Genomic DNA, 15,813 nt, shown 5'->3' with positions numbered 1-15,813 from the left:
TGATTGACTTTTTTCCGACCCGCTGGGAAACAAGGCAGGCAGATAGAGACACACAAATGCCTTGACAGCAGAGCGCTTCATGTAGCAATAAATAAAACTTGCCAGCGAAAGATGACACAAGCACGGCGAAGTTCAGTAGTTTAGGGTCGAACCGCGGTGTATTTGCACGTTAGCAAGCGCACACGAGCAGTAAGTTAGAGTGCATGCGTGCATCTCACACATCTTTACTGCTGTCACCACCGCGGCCGCCGTATTCATGAGTGGGATTTGCGCTGAGCTGCATTATCATGGCCCACCTCCTGCCTTTGTTCTGGCCTTTGTTGGCTTTCCTGCCTGCCTCTGCTTCTGTCAAATGTCACGTCTCTGCAGACTCTGTATTTTGAGCATCAGTGTCAATAATTAGACATGCACCCCTCTGTGCTAGACGCGTTAACGTTTTTTATGTGTGTGCTTTGTTTCTGGCTTGTCCTCAGCGTATCCCTAAACACAAATTTGTGGTCTCTGAATATTTTTTAAAATGGAAAAAATCACTATTCTCGGAGCGATTTGGCTTCGAATTTGTTATTTAAAAACAAATTTAGCTTCTTTTCTCTCCTTCTCGTCCCTCGTCGACCACCTTCTCTTCGCATTTCTCGTCCGTAGGCTTATTGTTTCTCAAACTGCCGTGTAATTCCCCTTTACACATCACTACCAGTAAACCCCACACCGCTGTCAACTTTATGATGGTCATACTATAAACAGTAAACTGAGAGTCAGATCCTAAAACACTCAACTAAAAGCAAACACAGCAGTTTGACACACAGCATCTCAACAGCGTAACTCTTCCACGAAATTAAAATTTGGCTTTGAAGAAATGGAGTCTGGTCAGGACAGTCTATTCATAATTTTCCAATCTGGTCTGGCTCATGACTGCACTCTGTCATTGCCTCTCCTTTCCTTTATTTGTTCTTCAAATTCACACACACACACACACACACACACTAAATGTGCATGGGTCGGACAAAGGTTTGGGATGTGCTGGCAATGGGCACCTAATTGCTTCTTACTGATCCAAATAGTACATCAGAGGCAATGGCACTTCAGTGGACCTCCGATGAGATCTGCTACGTTGGGCCTGTTCATTACCCTGCTGACCCCCCAGATCGACCCCTCATACGCACACATATTACACACACACCTCCACCCCTTCACCTACCCCAGCTCATTGTCTCTGGGGTTTAATTGGGGCGACGTTCGCCATTGTGAGCAGGATCAATGGCTGTGGAGGACTCCATTGTGGGGCTGAATGAGGGCAGGAGTGTTCATTAGGTGAGTCTCTGAATAAGGCCTTCTGGAGGTAGGGTACTGAGAGCAGGAGGCTGCAGTGGACCTCCAGGGTGGGTGAAACTGCATGCTCTTCTCTTCTCTCCTCTCTTCACCTCTCCTCTCTTCTTTCTTCTTCACTCCTCTACTTTCCTCACTGCTTCCATGCTCCTGTCCCGTTGTCTCCTTCCCTCAACAGCCTGACGCTTGGCCCTGAAAGGCTGCGGCTGCGTTTGTTGGAAGGACAGTCTTTGTCTGGGCCAGGAGAATGAATCGTAGAAAAAGAAGAGCGAGAGAGATCAAAGACGGACTACAGAAAAAGCAAGCACCACCTCCTCTGATGGAGGGAGAAAGAGAACCAATGAGCCTTGGGCCGAGAGAAGCCTCATCGTTCCTCCGTCTGCTGCATTTGGATCTTGTTCCTCACTGGTGGTCCGTACGAAAATACTTAATGAAACACTACTGTCGAGGTTATACTTCACTGATGCCTGTTGGGAATATTCTTTGTATTTGCCCGCAGCAGCCAGGGAGGTTAAGGTACTACAGCTGCAATGCAACACCTCTCGGGTTAATGGGTTCTCTAGGACTCTTGAGGCCCAAACACATCGGGTCACGTTGCAAACAATGCAAATACTACACTGTATGTGCAGACGGCTTGTGCAGAAGCGGAGCTGGCACTGAAGAGCAACGATTGACTTTCTGGACTCAGGACTACAATTTAAATGAAGGCTTATATTCTCAAAAATTGATAGCCATGCAAAATGACCACTCATCACTATGGTGTCCAGCATGAATGAACGGAAAAACTGAAGGAAAGGAAACAGGTGGGGATTTCTGCACGCTGTCTCACTGCTGGAATTGGCAGCATCCACGCTAAGCTGGCACAGACCCAAATGTTGACCGCTGATCCAGAGACAGGACTACATCGCAGATTACACGGGTCCGCTGCTCAACTTTGTTTTTCTTGTGTTTATTTTGCGAGTGGGGTCGACTTAAATGAAATTCTAGTCGTTTAAAAATCCGCCTAGAAGAGAAAATTCCAATCAGCTTTATTCTAATTGAGCTTATAAAGTTAAATTTACCATAGAGAAGTACACACCATTTACTTTCAGTGCGGCTATGAAGTTGAGATGGAAACCTTTTAATGTAGAAACGCAATGCCAACATTTGCTGTGACTGTTACTTTTCTCAATCCAGATTGCTGCACTGAAACATTTAAGCTGCCACAGAGCTGACAGCTTTTGGCAGACCACCGTCAGCCAGTCCTCAAGCCCGTGCCAGTGGCTGAGTGCTCTGCTGCGAGCGTGGCGTGCAGTCGGAGGACGTCTGTGTGACAGACCCGACTTTCACACTGACCAGAGCCCCTTCACCCACTACCTGCCCAGCCGCTGATGTCATTATCCCTCCACCACACACACACACAAACCCGCGAATGGAACACCTCTGCTCTTCCACTCTCCCTTGGCCACTACCTTCCTCTGTTTACATTTCTCGTACTACCCAAAAAACAATACCAGACATCTTGTTCACCGCACTGAATACACACACATTCACACATATATAAACACAGGTCCACACTCACGCTTAATGCTAATCTGACATCATCAGAGAAGTGTGTAGGGTTACACTGGCTTATGTGTACACACAGAGCCAAGTCTTGGAACTGTGTTATTGCTGCCACACACAAACACATATTACTGCTCCTTAACAAGGGTGCGTTCAGGTTTCTGAAACAGGATGATTCATCTGTCTCTCAGCTCCACTCTGCAGCTGACTTCAAACAGACTTGCTTTCCTCTCCGCTCCTTCTCTGACAGTATTTATTTTTCTGTCTGAATAGCTCACATAACGCTCTGCATGGACAGTGTATCGTCTGCTTTCTGCCTGGCCTGTCACGAGTATTACTACACACCAGGTCCAAGTACACATTGGCTCGCAAACACGAACGCAGATTATATACTGCAGGTGTGAACACAAATTCATTTACAGTACATTTAGCGCAGTTTTCTGGCCCATATGTGGTCACTTACAGGTGTTTGGGCTATGGCCACATATGGGATATTCATTTAAAAGACTGATGGCACACTTAATGCACCCCGATAGGGCCAGTGGATGTGGGTCTGCATTCTAAATCCCAAGTGACGGTCTCCTGTCCCTTCCTGTTTAGCCTGGGCGTCTGCCGCACATAAACACTCTGGGGCCTGGTCTGCTCCAGGATATGTGGACACATGAAGGCAAGGGGCAAGAGTCATGGTTTCAATCCCGCTAGAAAGCCACCTCAGAGAAGGTCAGTGTACAGACTGACTCGAGGAAGGACAGAGTGGGCCATTGTCGAGCAATGATCCTCAACCTAAACTTACCCCAAAACTAAACTCACCTTTTCCTCTGTGCTTAAAGATGGAATTTTCTTATAAACAAACAGACTTGCAGTGTGTTTATGCTCAGCATTTCTCACCCAAATATACTGTGGGCATCCTTGATACTCAAAGGATTACTCTAGTGATATTTTATGACGATCAGCAATAATTATCCACATCCCACTTATACGGGACGAATATGCGCCTGTTCAGACCTTGCATTAAGATCCGATCTGGACAGTCTGATCACATGTCATCAGCTTTAGGTACGTGTTTTCAGACCTGGCATTAAACATCCGATCTCAGTTTCGTATACAAACAAACGGTTGTGTACTGACTACACAACCAAATGTGTAGAGCCATCTATTCCGTTAGCCCTCAGCAGTACTGACTTCATGAGCTTCTTTATAAATAAAATTGTAGGCATTAGAGAAAAATTTCAAGGCATTTTTTTTCGACAGCTGTCAAAGATTTAAGTACAGTGGCGTTAGAAACTTCTGTAGGACTCAATATCAATCAATATCTGGAATCCTTCTCTCCAACAGATCGTTCCAAGCTCACTTCAACAATTACAGCATCTAAACCATCAACTTGTCTTCTAGATCCCATTCCAACTAAATTAACACCTCCATATTAAACCAGATAAATCTATCTTTATTAACAGGATATGTGCCTCTGTCAGACAGATTCCAGTTTGTTCATGTCAATAAATGATTCTTCTATTTATACTAAAGTAAGTTATGGAATTCCCCAGGGTTCTGTGCTAGGACCAGTACTCTTCACATTATATATGTTTCCCTTAGGCAATTTTATTAGGAAACACGGCATAAACTTCCACTGCTATGCAGATGACACCCACCTATATTTATCCATGAAACCAGATGAAACGAATCAGCTGGTCAAGCTCCAAGCATGCCTTAAAGACATAAAGGCTTGGATGACCCGTAGTTTTCTACTTTCAAACTCAACAGAAGACAAAACAGAAGTCATTGTATTTGGCCCTGAACATCTCGGAGATTCATTATCTAATGGGTGGGTTCTTTGGATGGCATTACCTGGGCCTTCAGTACTACTGTGAAAAACCTTGGTGTTATATTTGACAAGGATATGTCCTTTAATTCGCACATAAAGCAAGTAACCAGGACTGCCTTCTTTCACCTGCGCAATATTGTCAAAATTAGGAACATCCCGTCTCAGAGTGATGCTGAAAAACTAGTTCATGCATTTGTGTCTGCCAGGCTGGATTACTATAATTCATTACTGTCTGGCTGTCCAAACAGCTCTTTAAAAAAGCCTCCAATTGATTCATAATGCTGCAGCAAGAGCATTGACAGGAATTAGCAAGAAAGATCATATTACTCCAGTTTCTCTCCAGCTTTCCATTGGCTCCCTTTAAAATCTAGAATAGAATTTAAAAACCTCCTCGGCCCTTAAAGGCCTAGCTCCATCATATCTGAAAGACCTCATTGTACCATATCATCCCAACAGATCACTTTCATCTCAAGGTGCAGCCCTACTTGCGGTTCCTATAATTTCAAAAAATAGAATGGGGTTAGAGCCTTCAGCTATCAGGCTCCTCTCCTGTGGAACCACCTCCCAGTTTGGGTTCGGGAGGCAGACACCCTCTCTACTTTTAAGGTCAGGCTTAAGACTTTCCTTTTTGATCAAGCTTATAGTTAGGGCTGGACTGAACCATCCCTTAGTTATGCTGCTATAGGCCTAGGCTGCTGGGGGACGATGCACTGAGCACCTCTTATCTCTTCTCTCTCGCAAAGAGCTCCTATCCTCTCATCTCTTTTCTCTGGCACTGAGCTCCTGTCCTCTAATTTCTTCTCTGTTAGTATTCATGCAATTCTGTGCTACTACTGTTGTCCAACAATGAGCCACATCATTGCCAGTTCATCATGATAAATGCAGCCAGTGTATGGTTTACTTTGAAACAATCACTTCTGCTGTAAATACTGAGCACACACCCAAATGTGCAGGTGAATACCATCAAAGTAAAAAGTACACAATTTTATCCTGGATGCATTAAAACTTCAATGTCCAACTTTTTCTTTAAGATTAGTGTACATCTCTGACTCTCATTATAGGGAAGACTCGTACTGGTCTTGCATCAGTCAGGGTTGGGAAGTAGTCTCAATAATAAGCCAAATTGTCTCAAGATCCTTCACAGAACCCAAGCCAGCCCAGCCTAAAGCTAAAGATACATACAATGAAGTAATCCACTAATCGAAGCAGCAATAGCAATAAAAAATAGGGTACATGTCAGCTCAGCTTTTCATTTTTAGTAATGGTGCCTTGGTTGTCTCTCTGCTTTTAGGTTGTTTGCTACTGTGATGTATTCAGATCAATCAGCAAACAGATGTTCGTGTTGTTTGGGTGTTTGAAGATTGTGTGATGGACTGGAGGAATCACTGGTACACAAGTTAAAAAAAGGGGAGCAATTGCTCCTTCCTCCTCCTCCAGACGGGGCATGTGCATATGTGTGCATGCATGAGGGCAGCACAGACGTAGTTTAAAAAGCTGAAGAGGAAAAACGACTTCCCTGTCCTGTCCCGCTACCATTCTAACTGCTGATCACAGGGACGGATTTGGTCACAGATAATGAATTCAAGAGCACAAACGCGCTGTTACCACACCCAAATCCTTCTCATCTCTAACATGGCGGGGAACCACTATGACACCATCTGTGGGGGACACAGGGGGACCACACGCAGGAGCTCCGTCATTCATCAGTGTGAACATCTAGTTATGGTCTGGGAATGATAAGATGTTATGGTAACTGCACACTATGGGCTGTCTGTCCCCAGTGAGATCACGATAATAGTCCAACTCTTACTGCACGTACTGCTGCAAAGAGGAAGTGTGCTTAAAATTTAGTGTTTGCCATCCTGTCATCATTTGCAACGCAACCGCAGAAACATTCCGCCCTGAGTGTCACAGTTTTGCTCTTCTGAAGTTTCAAATATTTACTGTTGAAAATAAATTGGGTTGATTATGTCAAGCACAACAAGAAACTTCTGTCATTAATCTGCGTGTATGACAGTCAGGTCACATGTGTTGCAAGGAGCACAGCCTATGATATGTGGGTGTGTAAATTCTTAAACCTGCATATGCTTTTGTGTCAGCATGCTTCTATGTGTACAGCTGAAAGGACTTGGCAACACGTGTCCCCTCTAGCACTGTGAGAATGTTTCGCAGGCTGTTGCGTAAAATTCTCCAGTTTGTTTGTTTGCTCTGCCTTGGTTCCATAAAAACTCAAGTATGGGCCATTGGCACCGCCCTGTTTACTGTACGTCCCAAGGCAGGGACTCTAGAGAAATGAAGCGCAGTCTGGTCTAGGGAGCAAATGTTTCCCCACGCTAACTCGCCGCAGAGGGGTAGTGATTAAGGCAGCAGTGGGGAAGAGATGGCAGGAATCAGCGCGGGTCAGCTGCATGACAAGACAACATCATCTCTCATCATCTGTCCCGGCTCAATCATCACTTTTGCCACATCACTCAGCCGCCATGCAGGAAGTGGGGAAGAACCCCAAATCACTGTGACAAGAGAGGTGGAAGTGAAAACGGCAGAAAAGGACTGAATTTAAAACAAAAGAATAAACAAAAAAAAAAGGGGGGTGAAAAAAAAATAGAGGAAAAGAAAAAGAAAAGGATAAACACATCCCAGCAGCGAATATCCTGCTTAAAGGAGAGCCATCTGGGGCTGAACACTGAAAGGAAGAGAGAAGAACAGAGAGAGAGGAGAGCCGGAGCTGGGGTCCGCAAGAGAGGGAAGGTGGGAGTCCAGCTGGGTCCCATTAGGGCTGGACCACATGTGTTCGGGGGGTGGGGGTGGCGAACCAAGGGGGCAGGAGGGAGCAGAGAGGGCAGCGGGGAGGAAGTGCTGAGAGCGATGGGCCTAGACCCTGTGAAGCTTTATTAGGCCTGTCGTCTGCTCTTCTCAACAGGGCCGCTCACGCCCCCCTGCAACACCCGCACCCTTACCTTACCCCCCTCCTCCAAACACTCCTCTGCCCTCGGGCACAGCCAGGGCACAACAGTATAAAACTATTAGAAGGAGGGAGACGGGACTAGACCACCCAGACACACATATACACACACACACACACACACACACACCCATAATGGCTACCAGGAGGAGGCCCCAGCATGAGAGCTGCAGCTGGAAAAGGAGAGGGACATTCACAGACACACATTTACACACACACACACACGAATGACACAAACTACACACACTGAAGTGGGGTGCATGTGCAGGAAAAGTGATACGTGGACAGTTGAGTCTTTCATTCAAATGTCAGACACACATGTGACAGTTTATTTCTTTAATTTCATGTGTTTTACTTAAGAAGGTGAGCCCTAAATTCTAAGGGGACATTACTGTGACATTTGCATTTATGCTAATGTTTATGAGAATGTGTGTGTGTGTCTGCCTGCCATGACCACATGTGGGTCTCTCAGGCCCGTGGTTTAGATAGGTGCAGACGTCTGAGGCTGCGTGAGAGACCGACAGAACAGGCAGACAGAGACTGTTTGCATGCATACATTTGGGTGCCTTTATTTGTGTATGCGCTTACATTTCACAATCCTGGCGTATCCGACATTCCTGCAGGCTCATCTGCCCCCTGCTTTCATACGATCCATCCACCTATCCATCCCTGTGCCCCTCCACTGCCCCCCAGGGAGGGGAGGGGACGTGTGAGAAATGTCCGCCTGGAATCTGAACCCTTCTTAAAATCCTGAGCAGCATCATGAATGGATGTGCCGGCTTTGTCGGAGCAGTGACAACGATCATCCGACAGAGTAGCAGACGGATAATTAGTCTTATGACGGAGAGCTGCCTGGTCTGGTATGTTAACATTAGCATACTGAGTTCAAAGTGCCCGGGAGGCGGAGGAAGTCTCAGATTGACTGTATGTGTAATGGATTCACAGAACCTGATGGTGCCCCACAGTGGCTGCACTTAAAAGCTCTGCTTGTCCGTTGCTATAAAGTAGATAAATATACACTAAAGCTACACATGACAGCATCGATAAGACCAAAAATGATCATAATGATGACTAAGGATAAATTAAATAACGGATGGCAGATATAAATGTCAAAGCAAATTAAAAAAAAGCTTTTCCAACTTTTTTTAAAGTTTCTTTTTTTAAAATCTGTCAGATAAGTGATTTTGATATTATCCAGAATAATCAAAAAGTCAAACACAAAGGGTCAAAATCTCAAAAGGAACATGGATAGTTTGTTGTTTTAAAGGGAACTGAAGTTTTTTTATTGAGAATTAATGATTAAGCTCCACTCCAACAAAAACATTTACTGTAGCAATCCGTCTGCCAAAGTAAGTGTAAGTGATGCGCCTGTCACTGTATTTGATTTGTGTGTGTGCTCTCAGACAGTGTGAGCATTTCACCCGACCACGCTTCTCTAAAAGGATGTGTCTCTTCACCGCCCCCCCCCCCCCCCAATCCAGGTCAGGACCCCGCAGCCCACGTTACAAGGCTCAATACTTCAGCCATTCAATCATTAAGGCCTTTTATACAGTGTGTCCCTAGACCTCTCTCGCTCGTAAAGAAAATAATATTTGTCTTTCCAACTGCACTGTGGACCACAAAGTCCTCGTGTTTTATTTTAGTCAGAGCAGTAAAACTTCGTTCTTCCCCCTGCCAACCTACTTCCACCATAAGCTGTTGTTCTTGTTCTGTAACAGTACAAGGGTGTGTGTGTGTGCGTGTGTGTGCGTGCGTGTGATTCCACAAGAGGAAGCACAGAAATCCAAGGTGGAGGTCAAGGCTGCTCCAGATTTTGAGCGCTTTGTATTCTTTATTTCCCCAAATGTCTGTGGTTAGGGAGGAGAGGAGAGGAGAGGAGAGGAGAGGAGAGGAGAGGAGATCATGCATTGAACTGAAACATATGAAATGAAACTGCTACCACATTAATGAACTGATTCCTCATTTCACATTTTTTGACACCAGTACAGTCAAAAGTGTTACTTTGCACAATTATATATAATTACATTTCTGAATATCCTAACAATGGTTTGAGAAACAACTGACGGGAAACTTCAGTTTGGGGCTTCATGAGAGTTTCTGGTTTTGAAAAAGCCCGTGCAGGTTAAGTGGGCAACACGGCTCATGCAGGTGCTGAACACCCTTCTGCAAATACATAATTGACACAGAGCCAGCCCGTACCTCTTGTAATCTGACACATCAAGTTTAGTTTTAAGTGAATTGTGTATGCATGTCTATGCATGTGAATGAAACTCAATTCTAGTTGGATGTTTTTTTTTTTTTCCTCACACATTCCTGATTTCAGTGACTTTGTAAGTAAGCAGATCACTTTTAACTATGCAGTTAAATGACTTATAACCCCTATTTATGTGGTAATAAAATGTGACATGTTTACAGTCAGTTTGCGCATCATTTAATCCATTAAAAAAAAAAAAAAAAAAAAAAAAAGCAGCAGCGCTGAGAAAGAATGCGGCTGGGCTGAAGCTGACGTATGTTGTTGATCAGAGGAAGTGGCACTAAACCAGCAGTGAAGTACGCCACTGGAGTACAGGAGGCTTGACCCGCTCGCAGCCAAACGCGCAGCTGAGATTAGCACTTTGACAGAGAAAAAGGGACTGGGCGTTTGTACAAATTGGTCAAGTCCATCACCGGCATCTTTTGACATTTTATTCTGCAAATTTAATGCTCTGCCTCCTTGAGACTTCAACTTGGGAAATAATAGAGGGGCTCCAGAACCTGGTAAAAGGGCTCCCCGTGTACTGATTGGTGTTGAAAACTGAACAGCGACTCATAAATAGTATTTGAGAACTTTAGCTACTAAAATCGTATGCATGATGGCGCATCCCATCATTTAAAGGGGAACTACTGTTTTTTTACAACCTGGACCTTATTTCTAGCATAAAATACGATCATTTACTCACCCATATAACTTTTGTGTCATTTGCACTCGTTCAGGAGATAATTAGATCAGTGTGTATCCATATAGCGGGAGTGACTGGGGCATCGAGACGCAGCCGCTAAATAACACATTATCTGCCACGAAACGCATTAATTTCGCCAATATTTTGTTATGATACGCTAGTGCTATTCCCTGTTGCGTCCGGAGTTACCTGTTATCATCATCCAGGGTCTGTAGATTGACCTACAGACCCCGGATGATGTCTTCTGACCCGCGACGGTCGGCTTGTTTAATTGTAATTTGCTACTGCTAGTTTTTTGCAACATGGCTGAATTTTTTTTTTCCGATTCTGAGGTTGTGGACGAACCATCTCCTGAACGAGTGCAAATGACACAAAAGTCATATGGGTGAGTAAACGATCGTATTTTATGCTAGAAATAAGGTCCAGGTTGTAAAAAAACAGTAGTTCCCCTTTAATGTATGGAGACGTCCTAAATCTGACACCACTGAATTCTTTTTTTAAATGGTGTTGGCTTTTTTCTCGTCACAGACCTTAAGGAGATTTATGATGTTTAGTTGAAGAAAGCCCGAACTTGTTCACCTCAAAACACCCAGACAAAAGCAAACCAATGTTGTTTCTGTCAACACCTTTGAGTACCTTGAGTCTGGAGTTTCTAGCCATTGATGGGTGGTTAGAAAATCATTAATTGTGGAAAAAACATAACACCACCCAAGTTACTATTAACTACATCTTCTAGGTGCAGGTGAGGTTTGCGTTAACAGACCCTAGTTGGGGGAGTTTCACCTTCAGATGGTTCTAATAAAAACTACCAACCAGTTATTTACAACTGAAGAAGACGCTTGGGTGAGTGGTGAAATGTCTTCAGGAAAACTCAAGCAAGGCCGATTACCTTTGTTTTACCTTCGTTTTTTTATATAATTGAAGAAGAGTAACTTAGTAAAGAAGAGTGGACGTCCAATGATAAAGTGAAAGCTGACTTCTACAGTTCTACCTTCTACCAGAGATTATGATTTTGAGCAAGACGCGACTGAGTTGAATGACAACTGCTAAGCCTTGTTACTTCTTTGACACTCACCCCTGACCATTAAGTGTGTATTCTTTTCATAACAGCGCAGCTTTAGCTGACCACCTGATTTCAAGAGGTACAATAAAGATTGGACACAGTAAAAAGAGCAAATGATGTTAGAAAAATGCTATATTTCTGGAGAAGATCTCAGTGTCACCACATTAACTGAATTTCTCCTGAGCAAAAGGACTAGCTTGTCCTCAGGTTGCCTCCGAGTATTTATACACGACACTGAATCATTAGCCACAAGTGCATGTGTAACGCCGCTTTATTAGCTAATCAAACGAGGGTCTCAAGACACATGAGGTAAGACGTCTCATTAAAGCAGGAGAGGAGTCGCCGAGATGAGAGAAGAGCCATCTCGGGGATTATCTTAAACTGTTAAGCAGTTACGTCTTCCCCCGAGTGCTAAAACGGGAACTCGAACTCAACAAGTGATCAGGATCCTCGTTTATAAAAGTCTCTCGTGCACAGATTTGGTCAAGGTCAAAATTCTGATTCTTAAGTGATTTATGGAAGCACTAATGTCTAAATCAGTGGCTGGGAATTTTTTTTTTCGGTAAAGAAAGCTGTCGACCTTGTTTTAAAAAGATCGCTGCTACACGCAAAAGCAGATCAAACTCACAGACAATAAGACAATAATAAAGATTTTCTTAGGTTATGTAAATGGTTTTACACAATGAAGAATAATATAGAAACAACTTATCGTTAAGCAAGGTTGCAAGAACGGAAAAGCAGGGACGGGTTAATGGAGCATGTCAGGGGTCGGCTTTGTTATGGGTATGGATTTGAGAGGGCTGGTGCACGTTAATGACCAATGTTTTATCCACTTGTGTGAGAAAGCATAGAAGTAGAATCACATAATGGACGGACTCAAGTGTTTGTGTCAGGGATTTGGGTATTACACATGCGGATGACAGTTTTTTCTTTCTAGTTCAGAAAGTGGACGGAAGAGCATCTAGGAGAAGGGAGCTATTTTGGGACACAGCCAGTAGTAATGATTATGTTGTAACAGACCAGGTGAGAGCTGAGTTACAGATAATCGTATAAAGGAGGATTTTGCTGTGTATCATAGCTTCATTGTCTGCAGGTGTTGTAATGATGAGGCAAGCAAGTCATTTTAGTTAAACATTAACTCATGCCCCCGCTCTTTGCGATCACCACCCAGCTTTAAATGCACGGAATTCCTTTTAACTGCCTCTGCTCTGTAATTTCCTCAATCCACTCTCCTTCTCACATTTTCTCATTATCCTACTTAGCATTTCTTTAAACTCCTCACTGTTTCTCCCTGTCACACTCCTCTTCTTTTGCAATGCTACTTCACCTCCAGCTCACTAAACAAGGCAGAAATGCACACAAATGCACCCAGCCATCATACCAAGTGCTATATTTCACACCTTATCAGATTCCGATGCTGATACAGCGACAATCTGCAGCTACTGCGGAATAAGATGCCAAGCCCGGCTTCCCTTATCAGCTCTTTACAGTGCCAGTAAACATAAATCCTTGCCACTACATCTGCCTCCGCAGCCACTATCATGGTCATCACCATCAGAACCCCACAGTCACAGCGAAAGGTGTGCAGGTGTCAGATGGGGAGGTCTGAGCTGAGAGCCAGCGACAGAACAGCGCCCACTGCAGCTGACTGGGAGGCACTGTCTTCTTCGGTGTCTTCCACTTTAAGGATTATCTTCTGGCCCGCGTTCCTGCTGTCCCTTTACTACACTGTAAGGTCATCTGGCTGCGTGTCCCCGACATAAATTTCTGGAGGTGTCATATCCACGCGGCCACCTGTCTCCTTTCCCTCTGAGGGAGAATAATTCTGTGCGGACAGGGAGGAGGAGCGTCTGAGAGGATGACTCTGGAGTCATCTTTCCCTTTCTACCCACACTGCAACCTCACATCCATCCATTTGTGTGTCTGTCTTCCTATCTTTCTAGCCTATGGTGACTTGGATCAATTGTTAATAACTAGCAAGCAAACTAAAATCAGGACGGCCACCAACTTGGTGGATCCACAAACATGTATCTACCACTTAAAAGCAGTTTTATTCCAAGTGTAAATATTATGGCACTTTTTATGATATTATGGAGTTTTTATGATTCAGTGATGCAAGGGTATACGGATCGTTGTGCTCTCAAGCTGCTGAGTGAACCACCGACAATAACCAAGAGACAATGAAAGAAGCAAATAAACAAGACAGTCAGTCAGAAATAAATAAAAGAAAATCTTCATCTAACTGTCTGTGAGAACTGGAAACCCGAGCCAAGAGGCACGGTGAAATAAAATTAAGACAGACTGAGACAAAAAGACAGTTAAAGACAGACATTTACAAGGGGTGTTGATGTTTGTGAAGGGGAACATGAAGTGGCAGACCGAGTATTAGGTGTCAGGGCTAGGTTAGGGTTCCAGCTTCAGCGTTGTCAACACTCTCACTCCTTCTCCCGGCTCTGCGTCATTCTGCGGCCCACCATGTGTCGGGCAGGATGGGGTCCGCCCTCGGAGCAGGAGCTGGCGTCACCACCCGTGCCAAAACCACTCTGACTTTACAACACATGGAACCTGCGAACATGACACCGGCGCTCGGTGGAAAACAGCATGCAGGACCAATTCTGTCACGGCCCGGGCCATCTGAAATGAATGTTCTCGCCCCACATCGCTTGATCTTGTTGATCCATTCCCTTACTCCTGCCAGGTTTGGATTTCCTTTCGCCCAAACACGGTGTGCCACACATGAACCCACCGGATCAAAGCCTAATAATTTTACAACGCTTCTGACTTCTGATGTGTATGTACGCAGGCCTCCTCACCATGTAGGCGCTTGACAAGAAATGGCCGCTTGAGAGACAACACGTGGAACAAAAGAATCAAGAGATCAAAGAGGGGTGTGGACGGCATGGGAGACAGATCTGGGTGGGAAGATATGAAAAAATATTTAACTAATACCAAAGGAGCAAAAACATGTGTGCTTGTTTAATGCTGGTGCGGGAAAGCGATAGGAGTGTAGTAACAGGGTAAGAGGGAATAGGGTTCTGTGGCTTCAAGTGTTTAGGTTTAGCAGTGTCTGATGACAGCTAGCTGTTCTTGAATGTGGCTACGAGCTGCCCACATAGCTGCTACAGCAGTAGAAATTACAAAGGCAAAAGGCTGCAGGAGCAGTGCACGCTGCAGCATGACTGACAACTGACTAGCTTGATGGGCGAATGCCGAGCATGACTGGGTGAATGTGAAAACAAATGAAAGATTTTAAAAAGGTGAGGCAATGCTTGGCAAACATGGAGCTATTTTCAGTTTGGGGATGTGGGCTGATGTTATTAAAGGAGCAGTTTGAGCTTATTTAGCTTTTGCCAAGAGTTTAAAAGAGAAGATTAATACCATTCTTATGTCTGTGTGTAATTATGAACCTACACCCAGCAGTCAGTTGCACAGCATGTATACTGGAAACTGTGTACTTGTTTTTTTTGTACAGATTAATTGTCACATCACTTATAGTAATACTCCATTACTTCAGAAATGTTGGGGTTGGCTTGTTCTATAAAACTGAATGGAGTGCAGCTGTAATTCCCATAGGTTAACTCTGTGAAGGCATTATACGCTGCAAAAATAGGGGAAGCAAGAAAGCTTCTAATAAAAACAGAGAAACAGGTATATTTATATGCTGTGTATTCGTTAGGGATGCACCGAAATGAAAATTCTTGGCTGAAACCGAAAATGAAGAAATAATACGTCCACACGGCAGACATGTCCGTGCTGGCTGCGGTTGTTGCTTGCGTCATCACAACATCCTGTTTCGGCCGTGTTGTTTCGGCCGTGTTGTTTCGGCGATAAAAGTCTTTCGGCCGAAAATGCACTTTTTGGGCCATTTTCGGTCGGAAATTTTCGGTGGCCGAATATTCAGTGCATCCCTAGTATCCATGCATACACCAGGGAGATATGTATATATGCAGCATGATGCATGGGTGTATGAAGTCACAGTGAGACGATAAATGACATTTCCAAATATTAATCCTGGGTTTTTTAAGCCGAACACCACACTTTCCTCTGTCCTTAGTGGATACCTAGCAGAGCAGTATCACAGTAGGAAGTGTGGGTGGATTTAATCTGGTACAACCTGAAACACAGAATTTTGTTAAGGTCTGATTTATTCTTGCAAACT

This window comes from Chelon labrosus (assembly GCF_963514085.1).
Source record: "Chelon labrosus genome assembly, chromosome: 7".
Classification (NCBI taxonomy): Eukaryota; Metazoa; Chordata; class Actinopteri; order Mugiliformes; family Mugilidae; genus Chelon; species Chelon labrosus.
The sequence above is the reverse complement of the archived record's forward strand: the minus strand, read 5'-3'. Positions refer to the sequence as shown.